Source organism: Sus scrofa, chromosome 16 (assembly GCF_000003025.6).
Source record: "Sus scrofa isolate TJ Tabasco breed Duroc chromosome 16, Sscrofa11.1, whole genome shotgun sequence".
Lineage (NCBI taxonomy): Eukaryota > Metazoa > Chordata > Mammalia > Artiodactyla > Suidae > Sus > Sus scrofa.
Window position 1 is genome coordinate 47,244,356 of NC_010458.4, and position 22,416 is coordinate 47,266,771.

The following is a 22,416-nucleotide window of genomic DNA, read 5'->3' on the forward strand; positions in this document are numbered from 1 at the left end:
TCCTCAAGGTGAACTTTTCCCATGCAGCCTCAGTCTTTTTTATTATTTTTAATTTGATAATGATTTTTTTTCCATTATAGCTGGTTTACAGTGTTCTGTCAATTTTCTACTGCATAGCAAGGTGACCCAGTTACACATACATTCTTTTCTCTCACATTATCATGCTCCATCCTAAGTGACTAATGCTATGCAGCAGGATCTCATTGCTTTTCCATTCCAAAGGCAATAGTTTGCATCTATTAACCCCAAATTCCCAGTCCATCCCACTCCCTCCCCCTCCTCCTTGGCAACCACAAGTCTGTTCTCCATATCCATGATTTTCTTTTCTGTGGAAAGGTTTATTGGTGCTGTATATTAGATTCCAGATATAAGTGATATCATATGGTATTTGTCTTTCTCTTTCTGACTTACCTCACTTAGCATGAGAGTCTCTAGTTCCATCCACGTTGCTGCATATGGCATTATTTTGTTCTTTTTGATGGCTGAGTAGTATTCCATTGTGTATATATGCCACATCTTCTGAATGCAATCATCTCTCGATGGACATTTAGGTTGTTTCCATGTCTTAAGCCTCAGTCTTTAACAGACCTATAGGAATAATGATAAATGTCTTCTGTGAGATTCCATTTCTTATAAAAGCTGAAAAAGGCAAAGTTTTTCTCCAAGAGGATAGTAGAAGATAAAAAACAGATGACCCTGGAATGACATGCCAGTGGAGATTAAGGGTCCCAGCCTTAAAAGAGCCAAGATACTCAGAGAGGTAGGGGAAGGGGGCTGGGTGTCTGAGCTGAGTTTACTTGAATCTCCAAGAGATGGGAAGTGAAGGAATAGAAATAGGGGTGCTAGGAGATAACACAGAGAATTTCAAAATAAATGCAATTCCTCAAAAGCCCCATTTTCTCAATTTAAGATACGCTCGTTTCCATTTTGATTTTTCACAAAACTCATTGACACCAATTCAACTTACTGTTCTTCAAATCCAGTTAAATTCATTCTACCACCATTTAGTCAGCTTTTTATCATCCCACATATTCCTTTGAGGTTACTTGAAATTTTAAAACAATGTGATACTGAGTTTGTTTTGTTTTGTTTTGTTTTAATCAGAGCTCTAGATCAAGACATCCCTTGTATCTGCTGTGGAAAAAAAAAAATTACATAGGCCACCCATGCCTTGACACAACGATGACAGCAGTAGCAGTTATCATTTATCACAGGCTCACCATGAACCAGGCATCATATGAATTGTTTTACTTACATTAATATATTTAACTCTTCCAACAGCCCAATAAAAGTAGGCTCTGTTATTACAGATGAGGAAACTTAAAACAAGAAAGATCACTTGTCCAAGGTTATAAAGTTGGTGAAACAAGGATTAGTTCATTCTGTCAGGGGTAAAATATATCAAACAAGCTACATTTTTAATATCTAGATTAAAGAAAAGAGAGGTACAGTTATATTTTTAAGTATACTTATTCACAAGGGCTGAAAAAAGCAAACGGAGAGCAGTCACAGAGAACTTTACCTTAAGGTTTTTGGGGGGGTTTATTTGATTGTTTTGTTGTTGTTTTGCTTTTTTTTAGGGCTGCGCTCATGGCATTCGGAAGTTCCCAGGCCAGGGGTCCAATCAGAGTTACAGCTGCTCTATGTGGCAACAAGGGATCTGAGCCATGTCTGTGAACTACAGCACAGCTCATGGCAATGCCGGATCCCCCACCCACTGAGCAAGACCAGGGATCGAACTTGCATTTTCATGGATACTAGTCAGATTCATTTCTGCTGAGCCACAATGGGAACTCTGACTTCAAGTTTTTATTTTTCAAAAATAGTCACAATCATAAGTCCCAGTTCACATTCCTTCAATGTGATTGTAACTCTCCTTACATTGAGATGCCGGGGCGGGGGGGAGAGAAGAGCCGGGGGGGGGGGGGGAGTCCTAGGTTTTCTCCTTGAATCTGAGAGGGCTTCAGACTAATGCTGGAGGTGACACTATGTACTTCTAAGACTAGTTCATAAAACATTCACAGCTTCTGCCTAGTTCTGTTGGGATGCTTGCTTTTGGAACCCAGCTACCATGTGCTATGGGTAAGTCCAAGTACAAAGACAGCTTTACATGTCCCAGCCAAAGTTGCAGCCAAGGTCAAAGCCAATTGTGAGCATCGACTCACAGACACATGGGTAAAAGAGCCTTTGGATGATTTCAATCATCATCAAGTCTTCCTGGTTGAGGCCACAAGATCACAGAGGGGAAATAAGCTCTATCCATTATGCTGACTCTATCCCTTGTGAATGCCTGACCCATGGTGTCCATGAACACAACAAAACAGTTCCTATTATACAGCAAGTTTGGCAGCAATACTCAGTGAAAGTGAAACAGTTTTCAACTAATGTCATTGCTATTTGCGAATTAAGCACTAAAAGGATGGAAACATAAAATTGCGGGTAAGCTGGAGTGCCAGGTCAAACTTTCCCACAACTTCAGCCTGGTTACTCTTAAATTCTTCCAAAAAGAAGACCCTCTAAAACCCTGGGGGCTTTTTTGTTTGTTTTGGTTTGGGTTTTTGTCTTTTGTTTTGTTTTGTTTTGTTTTGTTGTTGTTTTTGCTGCACCCACAGCATGCAGAAGTTCCTGGGCCAGGGATCAAACCCATGCCACAGTAGCAACGGGAGCCACTGCGGTGACAATGCTGGATCCTTAACCCACCAAGCCACCAGGGAACTCCAGAACTTCTAATTAAAACTTAACATAGAGCTCCTGAAAGTATTCATTTAAATGATCACAGCAGATACGACATTAAAACAAGGAAAAGGTTTCTGGGATGATATTAATTGGAAAGAAAGCAGAATACCAATTTTTATACATTGTGATTACTCTAGGTAAAGATTGTTCATGCAGGGTGTTCCCTGGTGGCTCAGCAGGTTAAGGACCCAGCGTTGTCACCTGCTGTGGCGTGGGTTGAATCCCTGGCCCAGAAACTTCCCACATGCCAAAGGCGCAGCCAAAAAAAAAAAAAGAGTGTTCATGCAAATGGGAGAAAGTCTAGAAGGCTTTCAAAATTATCAAAATAATTGATCTGATTTTGTGGTAAAATCTCGTGAATTATTTCATCACAATTGATATATGATATTTGTGTTATAGATGAAAAAATAAAATAAGCAGAGGAAGAAATTGGGCAAATTCCCATCCTCCTCCTGGAAACACATTCACATGGCTAAAAACATTTTCCTTTGTTACATAATCTCTCCGTAGCTCCCTTTTCTTTCCCTGCAAAGGGAATAACAGTAGTGTTGTTATAAGAAGCCAAGGAGTGAGTTCATTGGTAAAGACTCACACACACAGTAGCAAAAGTTAGTTCTTGTAATTATCTAATTTAATTCTTCATCATATAGACTTAGATCATCTCTGTTAATCCTATCTTGAATTCCCAAACCCTGCCACTAACATGCACAAGAGGACTGGACCAAGGGACAGGAGGTGTCAGCACGTGGTCATGGTCAAGTCTCTTGACCTCCATTTCCTCATATGCACAGGGAGGTCCATGCCTGTGTATCTGAGTTCTTATAAAAATTAACTGATCTAATACTTTGAAAGGGCTTGATCAGAGTCCAAAACAAATGCCATTTGTCTTTTTCTCCTTTTACAATTGTGTTAGCTTGCTAGGTCTGCTATAACCTAGTACTATACAAAATGAGTGGCTTGAACAACAGAAGTTTATCATCTCACAGTTCTGGAGGCTAAAGGTCAGAGAGCAAGGGGGTCAGCAGGGTTGGTTCCTTCCACCAGCTGTGAGGAAGAATCCGCCCCACTCCTCTCCCCTGGCTTCTGGTGGTTGGGGGCAATCTCCGGTATTCCTTGGCTTCTATGCCTATTACACTGATCTCTGCCTTGATGTTTATATGGTGTTCTCCTTGTGTACATAGATCTGTGTCCACATTACCCCCCCTCCTTTTTTTTTTTTTGTCTTTTTTTTTAAGGGCCACACCCAACAAGTCGAGTTCATCACGGCTGAACCACGACGGGGAACTCCCCAAGTTTCCCCTTTTTATAAGGACAGTCATATTGAATTAGCACTCATCCTAATAACCACATTTTGACTTATCTCTGTAAAACACTATCTCCGAATAAGGTCCCACTCTGAGGTTCTGGGGGTCAGAACTTCAACATCTACATTTGGGAGGAGGAACACAATTCAATTCACAGCATCGACGAAGAAATGAAGATCCCAAATGGGTAATTCAGTCATTTAAAAAGAGCAGACATAAATCCAGCAGACAATGACAACTTGCTGGATGTGTATATAAAGAAATGTGCAAAACACTGCTTTTGAAATTCCAGGCTAAAGCAACCCTGGCTGGGTCTTTTTATGAACCTCAAATTCAGCCCAGATTCATAAATCCTTGTAGAAAATCCAAGCCAATTTTGAAGTATCTGACAAGTTCCAGAGGCTGAATGGATCAGACAGAATTTCACTTGGTATTTAGGATTACTGAGTCAAACCCAAAACTTAAGGCACATTCAAGGAACACAAACCCCTTACAAATTGAAGAGAAGCAAATACTAAAGGCTCATGAGCCATCTGGAATGCACATGCTGAATGTTGAGGTTTTCCCATCTCAGTAACATGGGGGAAGAGGAAGGCCAGGCTAGCAAGGTCTTGCCGTCATGAATTCTGTAACAGTGCATTTGCATCTCATGTGAATATGAACTATCTCCGATAGCATGGATACACAAACAATAACAAAGTCTTTTCCTTGTAAGCAAAATATAAAACAATAAGAATCCCCTTAAATGTAAAAATTTGTCAAAACTTGCAAAATTTCAAGATGAGCAGGCTGAGTGCCTTGCAAACTGTTTTAATGCCATAGGAAGGTGTCACTTTAATTGATTAATGGGAATGCCTGCCATATTTGATCAGCAAGCACTACCATGCATGTACATCCAAACTTCTACCAGTAGTTTTAGTAACCAGGGCACTCATTTTAAATTTGACAGTTGTTAAGAATTAAAATCTTCGGAATAACTGTATCATCCAAGAGTTCATTTAAGTGATGGGCTCTCCTACTGAAAAACACACTGCGAGTTCCAGTCATGGCTCAGCAGAAGTGAATCTGACTAGTATCCATGAGGACACAGGTTCAATCCCTGCCCTCACTCAGTGGGTTAAGGATCTGACATTGCCATGAGCTGTGGTGTAGGTAACAGATGCAACTCAGATTCCAAGTTGCTATGGCTGTGGTGTAGGCTGGCATCTATAGCTCCAATTTGACCCCTAGCCTGGGAACCTCCATATGCCATGGGTGTGGCCCTAAAGAACAAAAAGAAAAAAGAAAAACACACTGGAAAGTCTTTGGACTAGAGGTTAGATATGACAAAAAGATACAGAGGAAGTCCAGATACTATCCTCAGTATAACCTATTGTGAAGAGAGTTGGAGCACCTGCCAGGGTGCAGTGTGTTAAAAATTTGACCACAGCAGCTAGGGTCACTGCAGAAGTGCAACTTCAATCCCTGGCTGGGAGCAGAGGGTTAAATGATCCTATGTTGCCACGGCTGCAGCATAGGTCACAGCTGTGGCTCAGATTCAATCTGTGACCCATGAATTTCCATATGCTGTGAGTGTGGCTATAAAATTTAAAAAAATAATAATAAATAAATTAGAAGAGAGTACTGACAAGATTAAGATGGCAGAGTAGAAGGACTGGAGCTCACCTCCTCTCACAAAAACACCAAAATTACAACCAATTGCTGAACAACCATCAGTGAAATAGAGTGGAAACTACCAAAAAAGATATCCTACACCAAAAGCAAAGAAGAAGCCATGTGGAGATGGTAGGAGGGGTGCCTACTCGATAAAAGCAATCCCAATCCCACAGAGTGGAAAGGCTCACCCATAGGAGTAAGAGTTTTAAGCCCCACATCAGATTCCCACACCTGGGGGTCTGGCATTGGGAGGAGGCGCAACCAGGGCATTTGGCTCTGAAGGCCAGCAGAGTTTGTGCACAGGAGCTCCACAGGACTGGGAGAAACAGACTCCACTCCAGGAAGGCACACACAGTCTTTCATGTGCACCAGGTCCCAGGACAAAGCAGAGACTCCATAAGAAGCTGGGTCAGACCTACCTGCAGATCTTGGAGGATCTCCTGGGGGGAGCTGTGGCTCATTTGTGGGAGAAGCACATTAGAGTCAGGAATAATCACCAGTGTGAACTCCCCAGAGGTGGCCATTTGGGGAAAATCTGGCCCCGCCCATCAGGGCTGAGAAGCCCAAGCCTAATAACAATCGTGTGAGAACACAGCCCCACCTATCTGCAAACAGGCTTCCTAAAGTCCTTCCAGGCACACAGCCGCCTCTAATCACACCCAGAGACAAAGCCCCACCCACCAGAGGTATAAGAATCAGCTCCAACTACCAGCGGGCAGCCACAAGTCCCTCCTGTCAGGAAGCCTGCAGCAAGCTCCCAACCCAACTTCAGCCACAAGGAGGCAGACATTAGAAGCAAGAGGGGCTACCGTACTATTGCCTGCAAAAAGGAAGCCACACAAAAATCAATACAAAATGAAAAGGCAGAGAATTATCACCCAGATGAAGGAACAAACAAACAAACAAGATCCTATGGAGTTCCCCGTGGTGGCTTGACAGAAACAAACCTGATTAGTATCCATGAGGATGCAGGTTCGATCCCTGGCCCTACTCAGTGGGTTAAGGGTTAAGGACCGGGCGTTGCCATGAGCTGTGGTATAGATGAAGACATGATTCAGATGTGGTGTTGCTGTGGCTGTGGTGTAAGCAGACAGCTGTAGCTTCAATTCCCCCCCTAGCCTGGGAACTTCCATATGCCACAGGTGCGGCCCTAAAAAGCAAAAAAGAAAAAGAAAAAGAAAAAACCCTAGAAGAGAGTACTGTGTGAAGGATGGAAGACTAAAAAAACAAAAAGCAGTTGAAGCAAAATAGGCCAAAATAAGCTTTTACACTTTGAGAGTATGCCCCTTCCACTTTAGACTTATCCCTGGGGGGTGATTAGCCTTAAATTGTGAAGAATTTGAATAATGTAAGGCCTTTAGGAATACAGCTCTCTTCAGAGTTCCCTGGTGGCCTAGTGGTTTAAGGATCTGGTATTGTCACTGCTGTGCCTCTGGTTTAGTACATGGCCAGGGGATTTCTGCATGCCAAAAAAAAAAAAAAAAAGGAATATGGCTCCCGAATTAAAGGCCATCATCTGGCAATCAACAGTGTTTTTGAAATGCAATTTATACATCATGAGATCCATTCCTCCTAAGTGTACAATTTGACGACTTCTAGTAAATTCACCATATTTTGTAACCATCATAAATAACCCAGTTTTAGGGCATTCATATCACCCTAGTAAGATTCTTCATGCCCATATACAATTAATCCCCATTCCTACCTCCAACCCCAGATAAACACTGATCTACTTTTCGTCTCCTTCGCGCTGTCTTTTCTGGACATTTGATACAAATGGAATCATCCAGTATATAATCATATAATATGTGGTCTTTGTGTTGGCTTCTTTCATTTAGCATGATGTTTTTGAGGTAGCATGTATCAGTATTTCATTTCTCTTTATTGTTGAATAATGTTGCACTGTATGGCTCTTGTAGTTGTTTTTAGGCTTAGGTTTAGATGTCCCAGAGGCCTAGCCACTTCTCACTGTGTGTGCCAGGTGTGACCATGAACGAGTGTGGTAGACAGTACCCACATACGCCAACAACAATGTCCCCCCCTCCTGTACACACTCCTTCCATTGAGAGATAGAGCCTGTTTCCCCTCCTCTTCTCCCTAGAATCCCTGTCACATGTCTTATCCAATAAATGTAGCAAGAGTGACCTCCTGGGACATCGAAGCCCAATTAAGAGAACAGAAAACTTCTGATTCCTTCTCTGAGAACCAACCATCATGCTGTAAAGAAGGTAGGGCTAGAGAACTGGAGGATGAGCCACCACGAGGAGAGGGGCTTTCAACCACAAGAGGCCACCTGAGATGTTCCAGCCCCCAGCCAAGCTCCCAGGGGAATGCAGCTGCATGAATAACTGCAGTTACACCACGTGGAGCTGAGAAAACCCAGCCTCGCCCAGGCAGCCCACACAAAGAGAAAAAATAAATGATTGTTGGTTTAAGCCACTCAGGTTTGGAGCAATTTGATGTGCAGCAATAGGTAATTGAAACATCACGATTTAACCCAAGTCTTTCTCTTCTATTTTAATTCTCATTGATTTTGTCCTTTTTGAGTTTGTACAGTTGTATTGTGTTCTCTGTGGGTTCAGAGATTTCTAATGGGCCTTGAATTTACCATCGCTTTCTTGGCTGTTTGTAGTACATTGAAGAGTTTCTTGTCGGTCATCCTGCTTCCTGATATTCATATGCTGAAATGTTGAGGTAAAATTTTTTAAATGCTCGGAAGAGAACCGCCAGGAGAGCTTTATAAAAATGGAGTCTCCACCTTCCTCTCCACTCCCTCACCGTGATGGGTAAGGAATCAGCATCCAGCTGCTCCCATAACAATGTACAAGTTAATTTAATAATCTCACCAGGAAAGCTATTTCAACACCTCAATTAAGTATTTCCTGAATTTTGATTAGAGGAAAGTCAGCATGTTAAACGCTATGTATAAGGACACAAAAAGTATCAAAAAGTTTAGAATCTGGTTGCGAAGAAAAAAAACCATGTCACTATCAGATTAGCATTCAATCAAACTGCTCTCCAACCTGCACAACTCTAGGGGGCAGCGTTCACAGAGAAAATAATGTGAATGGTGTCTCCTTGGAGCTATTTAACATACTACAAAGGAGATACAAAGCTCAGTGACTGTTCCATTCCAATTAGATCTCGATAAAATGAGGGGAGAGGAGAGAATGCCCCCCCTTCACCTGTGGAGGGCCCTCTCTGCCCCCTCCCCATGCATTCAGTCCATAAGTTACTGTCTCCAGGCTGGTTAATCAGAGGAGCACATCCTTCAGGCTGTGACCAAGTCCAAGCTTGTATTGCTCACCACATGACAGGCCAATAAACCGAGAGAAGATTTGTTGGGGCAAGGAAGAGCAACTTTACGCAGAAAGGCAGCAGGTTGAGAAGACAGTGGATTAGTGTCCCAGAGAATCACTTTACTCAAGTTAGAATTCAGGCTTCTTTTATATTAAAGGGGAAGGCAATGTGGTGAATTGTCGCAAATGTCCAAATGTCTTTTTTTTTTTTTTTTTTTTTTTTGCCACCTCTGGGCATATAGAGCTCCAGGGCCAGAGATATGTGCAACCAACACGGTGGCAACACCAGATCCTTTGCCACAGCGGGAACTCCATGTTGCAAATATCTTGCACGAATCCTTTATTCTTGCAACAGTCCACATAGGTTTGGTCACAATGTTCCTATGAATCTCCAACAAGACAAATGCTATTCTCTGTTCTGCAAGTTTTCATCTCTATGTGAACAAAAACATGCTATACTTTTAAGGCTCAGAGTCTTGAAAATGGGCTATCCTGTATATTTCAGGTTATAGGCAATATTCTTGGGGGAGAGGCTCACCCACTGCATGCAAAAGTTCCCAAGCCAGGGACAGAACCCGCGCCACAGCAGCAAACTGAGCCACTGCAATGACCACACAGGATCCTTAACCCACTGTGCCACATCGGGAGCTCCACTAAGCAACATACTTAACTTGCAGCAAAAGTAATAGCACACAAAGCTTAAAGTCAAAGAAGTAGATCCAATATGGAGTTAAATTTGTCCTTCCCTATTGCATGGCCACTGTGACCAGCTCAGGGATGAATACATGATGCAGCCAGAACTAATGAGATACGTATGTCTCGACTTCTGCTGGAACTTTGAGAACAAGATACCGTCTTTTGTCCAACTGGATTTAGAGATCAGAGTGTAAGCTTAGAGCTGTTAATAACCATGTTGCCACCTCACAGGGAAACTTGCCTTCGAAGAAAACAACATATTAGGGGAAAAGAACTGGGAACTGTCAAGAGAAATTGGGCCCTGATGGTATTAATTGAACATCTCTTTTAAGACACATTGAAAGGTAGTTCCTGTTCTGGACTTTTCAATTCTGTGAGCCAACACACTCAGAGGAGTTGGGGGAGGCAGGGGAAGACATGTATTTTTCATTGTTTAAACCCATTTGATTGGATGCCAAAAAAGGATAGTCCTTGTTACTGGGCTTTGATGGCCTCTGAGAATTCTGGAAAGCACAAAGCCTATTCACATATAAAGTATTATTCCCACTTACTTCCTCATTTCTGCTCCTTTCTGAGTCCCTTGCATACTAATACTTTTAAACATAATACAAAATACTACACCAAAGGAACATTTTCATTACCAGATATGCCTGTTCTGTGTTAAGGGACTTCTGATCCCATCTGTTCCACAGAATTTTTCATATCATAGAATTCTTTGAAACCAGATCAGCAAAGTTCTCTTTCAATGAACCATTTGTTCCCTAGGCCACAACAATAGTTTCTACCAATAACATCCTATGTTAAAAATGGTGTTTGTGAAAACATTTTACCTGTGATATGTGCCAACATGCTTTGGAAATGAAATTGCCTAGTAAATTTGCTGTTGACGGTTAGTAAATTTTCATGAGTGCTAATTAGTTAAAGTCTGAGCTCCTTCTGGTTTCTTGATCTTGGGATGTGCAGCTCAAAAAGGCACAGTCCTGTGGGGAGCCAACAATGAAAGCCCTTTGGTCTTTATTCAAACAGCAGAAGATTCTCTTTTCAATAATCAACTGCTCATTTGACTCCTATAATTCTCTTTTTCCTTCATTTCTGCTTATCCTTCCTCTTCATGACTTTCAATCCAGCTTTGAAATTTGATTCTTTGATTTGATCCATCTGCCATATTCATTCCTCAAAGCCATTATCAATGCCTTTGCAGAAATTCATCGGATGCCTGTGAACATTAGAAGACAGAGATATTACAAGGCAGGGAGATATTAGATGACAGGGAGATTTAAAAATTAGTGAACAGGAAAAAATTAATTAGAAAAAGAAAAAAATAAAAATTAGCAAACGGGAAGAATATTTTGGTATGTGAATTCTTTCTCAATAAAGAGGTTACTTAAAAAATAAATAAATAAAAAGCAATGAATTGACACTGTCCTAGCTCCAACCCACCTCCAAAGAACTGATACACAATCACATACTGCTCCTTCTGAGAAACAAGCTATGTCCTTGTTCATCAGCTTGAAGGAGGGTGACATTCCTCTCAGTATCCAAGCCAAACCCCCCCTCCAGTGTTACCAGTGAGCTGTGGAATCACAGTGAGTGGACTGAACTGATAAAGGCATTTCATCTACCAGCTTTTACACATGCCCTTTAAATACTAAAATCAATTCCAATGTTCCTATTTATCCACTGGTGGTACTCAGGTGTGTATATAGCAAACCAGCTCTCAGGGAAGAAGCGTTGCCTCTTTCCACACAATCCAAAGTGATGGCAAATTACAATGGGGTAATGAAATCAAAACTCTACCTAAGAAAAAAGTATCTACGGACTGGATATATTCTAGGCTACCTTCCTTTTCATTTTATTTTCCATTTCATGTGTTTTATCCCACCTTGCCAGTCTTCTCCTCCTTGTAATGCATTCTCTAGCGATGCTGAACTTACTGCTACTTAGAATGGCAGATAGGACAGCAAAAAGATGATGTCACCCTTTAGCCAAATTGCACTGTTATTATAGAACCGCTTGTACTCTCACTCATTTATCTCTGCCAACATCACTCCACAGGACGCGCATCCAGGGCAGAAGTGAGCTCCCTTGGCAACCAAAGTGGTCGAGAGTGCACATTCATTTACAGTCCTGAGAGGTAGAATTTAGTAAATCTTGACATTTTAGAAATACATTGTGAATAAAGAAGACATCTAATGGTCTCGAATATGTTCTGATTAGAAAACTTCCAAGAGGAGTTGCCGCTGTGGCACAGTGGGTTAAGAATCCAACTGCAGCAGCTATGGTGGCTATGGAGGCATGGGTTTGACCCTCAGTCCAGGGCAGTGGGTTAAAAGGATCTGGCACTGCCACAGCTGTGGCATAGGTCACAGCTGCAGCTCAGACTCAACCCCTGGCCTCAAAACTTCTTTGTGCCTCGGATGCAGCCATAAAAAAGAAGTAAAAATAAAATCTGCGAAGAGTCTTGAGCATGAAACAACCCCCAAATTCGTTCTCCTTACAGAAAAATTTTCCTCTAAAAGCATGCTTTTGACTCATGAAAATGGCATGCAAACAAAAGTAGTGTCTTTTGTAAGTCCATGCATAGATGTTAATAAATGATTTTACACTTCAGTTGTAATTTGATTAGGAGTTGGGCAAAAATTAGTAAAAGACAGCTATGCAGGGTTCTACCAGGCGCATAAAAAAGCTTTGACATCAAATGCCAGAATTAGATGGAGTTCCCGTCATGGCTCAGAGTTAAAAATCTGACTAGTATCCATGAGAACGCAGGTTCCATCCTTGGCCTCGCTCAGTAGGTTAAGTATCCGACATTGCCATGAGCTGTGGTGTAGGTCGCAGACACAGCTCGGATCCCCTGTTGCTGTGGCTGTGGCATAGGCCAGCGGCTACAGCTCTGATTCGACCCCTAGCCTGGGAACCTCCATATGCCGTGGGTGCAGCCCTAAAAAAAATTTTTTAAGACAAATATTTTCTTTTTTCTCTTATTAAAATACAACTGATGCACATAGCAAAAATTCCAGTAGTGCAAAAGTATGTGCAAAGAATAGGAAATCTCTCTCCCACTCCTGACCCCAGCCCCCTCGTATCTGCCCCTCTGTCACTTCAGGAAGACAAACACCACCACCCTTCCTGCATCTCTTTATTTTTGTGTGTGCTTTGTGGACCCCTTAGCTATCTGATGAAGCCTATGGGCGCACCTCTCAGAATAATGCTTGAAAGTAAGTAAAATGAAGTGCAGAGGATTGCAGAGGAAATCAATTACATTGCAGTATGGTTCTCTCCATGATCCCCTAGGGATCTGTAGACTCCACGATAAGAGCCTCTGCTCTTACTGTTCGTACACACGCAAAATCCTGTGTTTGTGTGAATCCATCCTTTCCCACAAACAGCAGCGTGCCTCCTGCAGCAGGTGCCACTGGGCTCTTCCCAGATGCCCTATACAGCCAGCACCTCCAGACCCCAGCTGCTGTGAGTATTGGCTGCTGATAGCTCCCAGTTACCCCTCCTACAGAGAACCCTCCTCCCCACACCGGCCCGGCCAGCACGGGGGGTACAGATGGTTGCATGACACTGTGGTACAATTTATGCTCCAGAGCTCCACGTGGAATCAGGCTAAAGCTGATGTCCACTGAGACCATCTCCTAGCTTAGCTCTTCCCCCCGCACCACCCACTTTTCCTGGGAGCAATCCCTCCTCAAAGCACCGCAATCCCTGCCTCAGCCTCTGCTTTCAGAAATCCTGACTCAAGGCACTTACCATCCCTTACCTTGACTTTTCCATTTATTGATTTCTTGGAAGAGGTTCCACATCTATGCGTGTGGATCCATTGCATTCTTGTAACAGCCACATCCTAATCCACTAAATGGATTTACCATAATTAATTTAGCACATTTCCAGCACAGTCATTTCCAATAGCTCTTCTCTGGGAACTTAATCTAATTTTTACACATTTAAATGTAATTACTGACTTATCACATTTGAAGCACAGACGGCCCCCCGACTTAGGATTTTTCGACTTCACAATGGTGTAAAAGAGACACCATTCAGCAGAAACTGCACTTGGAGTTGTGAATTTTGATCTTGTCCCAGGCTAGCAATCCATGGCCCGATACTCTCATGATGCTGGGTGGCAGCAGCGAGCTCAGCACCCAATCAGCCACCAGATCACAATCAACATACATACAACCATTCTGCACCCACAAAACCATTCTGTTTTTCCCTTTCAGCACAGTGTTCAATAAATTGCAGGAGCTATTCAACATTTTATTGTAAAATACGTTAGAAGATGCTGCCCAACTGCAGGCTAACACAAGTGTTCTGAGCACATTTAAGGTAGGCTAGGCTAAGCGGTGATGTTGAAAATGTATTTTCAACAAATGGTATTTTCATCTTATGAAGGGTTTTTTGGAACATAACCCCAATGTAAGTTGAAGATCTAATTAGTTGCTAAGGAGCCTTTCTTCAAGTCCTCTAGCGACAAAACTTTAGAACCTTGCTATCTTTTTGGAATAAGGCTTTCTTCTCAAAGAAATTTATGTTTCAATTTGACAAACTCTAAAAGACTCAGCTGACCCCTAGCCCTTGCATCTCGTAATCCCCACAGCACTGGCCTCTTTAGCACCAAAAGGAACAATCTTCACTCTCAAGAGGAGAAAAACTAGGACCTGCTAGTGCATCACTGGAACCAGAAATCACTGGACCTCACCACCAGCAAGAGGGGTTAAACACTTCCCTGGAGTCTGGTAGGAAAATGCTGGATCCTGTGTTCTTACACATCACTCTGACCAACAAAAGTTCCTTCTCCAAGACCACACAGCCTAAACCCCCAGGGGGAAAAGAGGTGTTTCCTCTCTGCTCCTCCACTTCAAAGGTGGCTCACCCTCCAGGGTAGCACTTGGGAGTGTTTATTTGAGGCTGAACTTTCAAAGAGCTTTCCTGCGTGTAAGAATCTCCCCACGTGTAAGTTCCATTTCCCCAAGATCAAATCCAGAACTCGATTTTCCGCCTAGCAGCTGTTCACAGTGCACAGGATGATAAACCCAGGATAGTGCAAAGCAAGGAAGCAGTTGTCACCCGGAACGCTCTTTCCGGTCAGAAAGGAAGAGAGTGGCTGAGAGCCCTGAGCACCCCAGGCTGGCAGGGCAGCAGGGTCTCTGCTGAGTTCATTCAGTTCTGTTACTCACATCTCAGAATGAAGACTGATCATTTACCTCATCTTTGTTTCTCTTTCCCTCATAGGCTCCCCACCCCCACCCCCACAACCGTAAATTCAATTTCACTCAAAATCAGAGAAATGCAAAGCAAATAAGAGAAATACCATTTTCTAATTACCAGATTGGCAAAGATGAAAAAGATCGATGAACTGCCTTCGTCTGAACATGAGAAAACATGCTTCTAGTGGGAGACTAAACCGTACATTTACAAAGAGAATTGGGCTACGAACAATCAAGTGTGACACGCAAAACTCTCAACCCATCGATTTCACCAATAGTAATTTATCTTACAGACCAGAGGTGAGCAAACTTTTTCTTTAAAGGACCAGGTCCTGTAGTGGCTCAGTGGTAAACAAACCTGACTAGTATCCATTAGGATGTGGGTTCCATTCCTGGCCTTGCTCAGTGGGTCAGGGATCCCGCATTGCTCTGAGCTGTGGTGTAGGTTGCAGACATGGCTGGGATCCCAAGTTGCTGTGGCTGTGGTGTAGGCAGGCAGCTATTGCTCCAACCGGACCCCTAGCCTGGGAACTTCCATATGCTGTGGGTGCGGCCCCAAAAAGACAAATAAATAAATAAATAACCAGGTAGTAAATAGTTTAAGCCTCCAGGCCAGATATCACAGCTGAATATTCACTGCTTCTCTGCTTCTCTGCTGTTGTGTCTTGAAAGCAGCCACAGACATTAGGTCAACAAGTGGGCACAGCTGTTTTCCAAAAAAACTTTATTTACAAAAACAAATGGCATGTTGAATTTGGCCCTCAGGCTGTGGAGTGCCAATCCCTGCTAGGTACCCTTGCACAAAAACCGAAAACATATACACTATAGTCTTCATAGCAATAGCCTGAAATTGGAAAACACCTTGATGTCTATCAAGAGAGGACGAGATGAGTAAATTACAGCACAGCCACTCAACAGAATGCTTGCAGCAACTGAAAAAGAGGGAGGCAGGTCTGCGTGCACTGATAAGGATTAATATCCAAAATTTATTCCTTTTTTTAAAAGGTACCAAAGGCGAGGAGAGAGTGGGGTAGACTGGGAGTTTGGGGTTAGTAGTTGCAAACTACTGCATTTGGAGCAGATAAACAATGAAATCCTGCTGTATAGCACAGGGAACTATATCCAATCATTTGTGATGGAACATGATAGAGGATAATGTGAGAAAAAGAATGTACATATATGTATAACTGGATCATTTTGCTGTACTGCAGAAATTGACAGAACATTGTAAATCAACTATAATTTAAAAATTTTACTCCTGTATAGCACTGGAAACTATGTCTGGTCACTTGTAATGGAGCCTGATAATGTGAGAAAAAAGAATGTATACATGTATGTGTGACTGGGTCACTTTGCTGTGCAGTAGAAAATTGACAGAACACTGTAAATCAGCTATAGTGGAAAAAATAAAAATCAATTTTTACAAAAAAAATTTAAATAAAATGCAAGGTGGACAGCAGAGTAGAATATGTTACATCTTTCTTAAAATATATAGGTACATACATATGTACTATGCTTATTGAAGCATAGTATATATCTTACAGACACAAAAGAGAATGGGGGGGAACTAGATGGCTGGGAAACAGTATGAGGGAAACTTTTTGTGCCCTTTCGAATCATACCTTACGCTTTACCAGTGAAGGACAAATAAATACAATTTTATATACATATATATATATATTTTTTTTTTTTTTGTCTTTTTGCTATTTCTTGGGCCACTCCTGCAGCATATGGAGGTTTCCAGGCTAGGGGTCTAATCGGAGCTGTAGCTGCCAGCCTACACCACAGCCACAGCAACGCGGGATCCGAGCCGCGTTTGCGACCCATATCACAGCTCACGGCAACGCTGGATCGTTAACCCACTGAGCAAGGGCAGGGATTGAACCTGCAACCTCATGGTTCCTAGTCGGATTCTTTAACCACTATGCCATGACGGGAACTCCAATACAATTTAATTTTTAATGCATATACTTTTTTAGTAGTGTTTTAGATCACCAAGTATAAGTCTCCAGACAGCAGCCCTAGCTGTTTCCAAAGTCTCCTCCAGTGCCCAGACTCTGACTGGGGCCCATCAAAGAGCATCATAGTGGGAATCAGGAGGTCTGGGTTCAAGTCCAGCCTCTGCTACCAGCCCTCTGTGCTGCCCTGGACCAGTCACCTCATCTCTCTGATCATCCCTTTCCTCCTCTGTAAAATGGAGGCAATAATACTTTTGAGCTTCCTAATATAAAATAATGTTATTGTTTTGGAGAAATAGCTTAATGTCTCTGGGCCTCTTTGCTAATCTACAAAATCAGAAAGTTGGACAAAATGAGCCTTTGACTGTCAAATACATCATTCTGATAATAAACAAACTTGTCATTTGTAAGAATTCAGTCAGAACCATGAACCTGGCATGCAAGTGAGGAGCTCCTTTTGTTTATCTCAAGGAAATGACCTCCAAGTCCACAAAGAAAATAAGATAAATGTTTGCACTTAGAGATCCAGTCCAGACTGCAGGTGGGAAAGAGCTGCCTTACTCCAAGGACCCACCTCTTCTTTCCTTCTTTCCCAACAAAGGCAACAGTTGTCAGCCAGGCAACTTCTTTTTTGGTTTTAAGTTTCCACTGGGTACGAAACAAACCCTGTTGGAAAAAAACTTAGGAAATGTCACTCATAAAGAGGAATAGATAAATTAATAATGTCAAGTAATAGACTCAGGAGGGCTGACAAAGAAATGGAGGAATCCTTCCACCCCCCCACCCCCGCACCCCAACTTCTGGCCTCTGCTAAGAGCTACCATTTGCATTGTTACAGGAATTCCAGAGAGATGACAGGGTGGTGACAAGGAAGAGCAGCTTTGCACTATCCTATTTCTGAGAATTTCTGGTTATTGTTAAACAAAAGTTTGGAGAAGTTAAACTGACAGGAAAAAACACACGGGTTGAGTTATAAGGTGGCAAATGTTGTGAAACCCATTTTCAGAACATTTCAACTGCATGACAGTGTGCCGATGTGATAAGGAGCAGAGCTCTCATCACTGTCTCAGATGCTGGAAGACTCTTCCCTTTCCTTCCTCGGTTCCGTGGCCTTGGGAGTAACTACCAGCTGCTCTGAAAAGAATGTGGCAAAGGCTCTTTGTGCCCCTAGCTTCAAAGAATGTTTGACTCGGAGTTACCATTGTGGCGCGGTGGAAATGAATCCAACTAGGAACCATGAGGTTGCAGGTTCGATCCCTAGCCTCGCTCAGTGGGTTAAGAATCTGGCGTGGCTGTGGTGTAGGCTGGCAGCTGTAGCTCCGATTAGACCCCTAGCCTGGGAACCTCCAAATGCCACAGGTGCGGCCCTAAAAAAAAAAAAAAAAAACCGCCACAGGACATTTGACTCTTGAATAAACCATCTTCACCTTCTCAATCTTAGAACCAAGGCAGCCAATCTAATCTAAGACATTTTCACAAGTCACAGAGTCTCCCTGGACATGCAGAGAGCACAGATGGGGGTGGGGAGATGGAGGAGGACACCCCCCGCCAAATGGTGGGCTGAGACAGGGAGGAGAGATGTGGCCCTGAGGGCAGCAGAGGCGAAGGAAGATGGGATTGCAAATGTGAATTTGAGAATTGCCCTGTTTCCATCAGAGTGGGGAAGAAGTGTTTATTACATACAAGATGAAGGACGTAAGGGTTTGGTAAAAAATTTTGGTGGACTAGGGGGCCAGTCAAAATCGGACGGAAAAGACAAAAGAAGAAAAGGAAAAAGGAAGAAAAATGTTTAAAAGATTGAATTCAATGTAATAATTTGCCGTGTCCTTGGGCTGCCTAGTAAGGAGAAGCTCCTGATGGAGGACTTTGTGCAGAGGAAGAATAGGGAAGTCCTGGTGGGGAAGGAGCAGGAGAGAGTGTTGAGAATCGGCACCCAAGAGTGGTGAGAAGAGGACCAAGCAGCAAGACTCTTTTGTTCCCTCACCAGTTTGCCCACCCACCTGGAAGCTCCCCAAACCCCATACTATTGAGATTTGGGGTGGGGGGCCACACCTGCAGCATGTGGAAGTTCCCAGGCTAGGGGTCCCATCAGAGCTGCAGCCACAAGCCTACACCCCAGCCATAGCAATGCCAGCCAAGTCTGCAACCTACACCACAGTTCACAGCAACACCAGATCCTAAACCCACTGAGCGAGGCCAGGGATCAAGCCTGCATCCTCATGGTTACTAGTCGGCTTCATTACTGCTGAACCACAAGGGCAACTCCACTATTGGGACTGCATGCAAGCTTCCTCCCGAAAGCACAGTTGGTCATTAACTCCATTGCCAGCCCCTCTCCCATCTCTAGAGAATAGAGGTGGGGCTGAAAATTCCAAGCTTCAATCATGGCTTAGCCTCTCTGGTGACCAGCCCCGACCCAGGATCCTCATTAGAACAAAAAGACACTCCCCTCCCAGGAAACATCAAGGGTTGCAGGAGCACTGTGTCAGGAACTGAGGGTCACAGACCAAATAGTAGAACAAAAGATGCTGTTTGTGCTCTTTCCACCTCAGAATTTACGTGGGTTTTAGGAGCTCTGTGCCAGGAACCGGGGCAGAGACCAACATATATATTTTCTATGATCGCAAAGTATCTTATTTCCAATTTTACTATTTTGGGAAAAATGCTGCAGAATGCCTCCTTGTACATGTCTCCCAGTGTAAATGTGCAAAAAGTTTCCCTAGACTCATATATATTTAGAAACAGAATTGCTGGATCCTATAGTATGCTTACTTTCAACTTTATAAAATAGTGCTAAATTATTTTCCAAAGTGGCTGTATCAGTTTACACTGGCACCCACTCCCCACAGGATGTTATGTGATTTTTTTTTTCATTTTTGCCACTCTAATACACACTGAAGTGCTTTCTTCTCCCAGTTTGCATTTTCCAGATTACTAATGAGGTTGAGCATCTTTTCATATGCACTTCCAATCTGTGGCTTGGCCTATTTTTCTGCAGTTTTGTCTGTTTCATATTGATTTGCAGGAGTCTCATATATTCTGGAAACTATTCATTTGTTTGATATATCTGAGCAGATTTTTTAATTTTTTATCCAACAGTTTGGAAACCACAATATCAGTATAGAATTCAGTTGTATAGGTAGTCTGGTTTTTTCGGTTTTTTGGTTTTTTTTTTAGGGTTGCACCCTGGCATATGGAGGTTTCCAGGCTAAGTGTTGAGTCAGAGCTGTAGCCTCTGGCCTATGGCCACAGCCAGAGCAACGCAAGATCTGAGCGACATCTGTGACCTACACCACAGCTGATGGCAACACCAGCTCTTTAGCCCACTGGTCAAGGTCAAACTGTGTCCTCATGGATACTAGTCAGATTCCTTTCAATTGCGCCATGACGGGAACTCTTTGCGTAGGTATTCTTATGAGGGGAAAAAAAAAAAAAAAACTTGATCCATAAAATATTTTCCATCTCTGACTTCGATGCACCAAAAATTCTACAAAGGACCAGTTCCTTGAATGTCTCCGAACATTTCATCACATGGTCCAATAAAACTTGACACAGTAGAAGAATCATCCCTTAGACATGTGTTAAACATTCGTATCAGCCAAGGTCCTGTTTGTTATCTCAAAAGTCTTAGAAACTGGGGCAGGGGTAGGCGACACAGTTCTCAGAAAGGTGATCAAGCATAATTCTGAGCACAGAGAGAAAAATGGGGAGCACTTAGACAAGCCTGGGAGTCAAGAAGAACGAGTCAGGATTTCATGAAGTCACAATACTTCTCTTCCTATCCATACTCAGCCAGAATCACAGAAACCTGTTGACACGCCGCTTCAGCATTTGAACTCGGCACTTGACAGAGACCTTCCCTTTGTGGACAAGATGGAGAAATGGGGCCCAGATGATCACAAAGATCGATACTAATTATGAACCAGTGTCAGCCCACAGTCTGTGGTGTCACAGGATTCTGTCTTCGGCCTTGTCTGCTCATCAAGTAAACAGCTGAGTATATAGCCGTTTTGCTTTTCTTCTTTGATGGCTGACGCGGTAGCCAAAAATATTGAATGGCAGAGTGTGGAGCCAAAGGCCATAACAAACCAAATTTAACAATAAACATCTTAATTGGAATAAATGTAAAATCCTACACTTTCATTTTTTTTCCTTTTATGGCCAAACCCGCAGCATATAGAAGTTCCCAGGCTAGGAGTTGAATCAGAGCTGCAGCAACCACAACGCCAGATCCGAGCCGCATCTGTGACCTATGCCACAGCCTGTGGCATAACCAACTGAGCAAGGCCAGGGATAGAACCTGCATCCTCATGGACACTATGTTGGGTTTTTAACCCACGGAGCCACAACCAGAACGCCCCTACACTTAACATTTTTTGATGTGTAAGAACAGAATCAGGAAAACATGACTTCCAAGTAAACAATTAGGCTTCCAATCAAACACAGCCGGGTTTACTTCTTTTTTTTTTTTTTGTCTTTTTGCCACTTCTTGGGCCGCTCCTTCGGCACATGGAGGTTCCCAGGCTAGGGGTCAAATCGGAGCTGTAGCCACCGGCCTACACCAGAGCCACAGCAACGTGGGATCCAAGCTGCATCTGCAACCTACACCACAGCTCACGGCAACGCCGGATCCTTAACCCACTGAGCAAGGTCAGGGATCGAACCCACAACCTCATGGTTCCTAGTCGGATTTGCTAACCACTGTGCCATGACGGGAACTCCGAGGTTTAGTTCTTGATTGTAATTCTTCTCTCTTCCAAAACCTACCAAAATGACAGTGGGCCATTTTTAAATAAAAGTATAAATCTCAGGGACAAAGAGAATGAGAGAGGAGAGAGGACAGAAGATGTGAACAGTAATTTGAAAGGTGGAAAACCAATAGTAACGACATTGGCAGAACCCACCAACCAAAATGCCTGCAAAGAGGGATGCCCATGAAAATGAAGCCAGTTCACCTCTAAGAACCATGGAAAGGACCAGGAGGCCCAGTACTGCAGAAGGGAGTGGTGAAGCCCAGAGGAAGAAGTAGAGGTATGTGAACATATCAATAGAATGAGCCGCTTAGTGAGAGTGTGTTTCCATTCACTGAGGAGTTTCAAGCATAAGTTAGGCAACCACTTATTAAATATATTATAAAAGAGATTCAAGCTTTTGGTAAAAACTTGGGTCCAATGACCTTTAAAGTCCATTAGAAATCCATTGGACCCCCCCAAAGACCTTTAGAAGTCCATTAGTGATTCTAATCCTGTGTAGATGGGACTCCAGAAGATTTTAGTAACTTCTGCTTGTAGCTCCTATAAAATTCCTATAGATGGCAGTGTAGTGTAAGATGAGACTAGGCAAGGGATCCTTCTACCTGTTCTCCAGGGCTATTGTCTATGGAAACGAGTAATAAGAATGCTTCTGAATTTTAAAAAATCAGACATCTGAACTCATAGATTCAGGACACCTAGGTACATAGTTATAGTGATGCACGAGCCTTTGTGTACATTGGTTTGTCATCCTTCTCAGCTACAGCCTCTTTTTTTTTTTTTTTTTTTTTTTTTGTCTTTTT

At 42.8% G+C, this 22,416-nt stretch overlaps 1 long non-coding RNA gene across 1 annotated transcript; it reads right to left on the reverse strand.

Moving 5' to 3' along the window:
- On the reverse strand, positions 472-17,831 carry LOC102160084. Its single transcript, XR_002339529.1, has 3 exons — positions 17,437-17,831; positions 10,522-10,907; positions 472-588 (listed from the first exon to the last, which is right to left on the reverse strand). It is a non-coding gene; the product is annotated as an uncharacterized LOC102160084 (long non-coding RNA).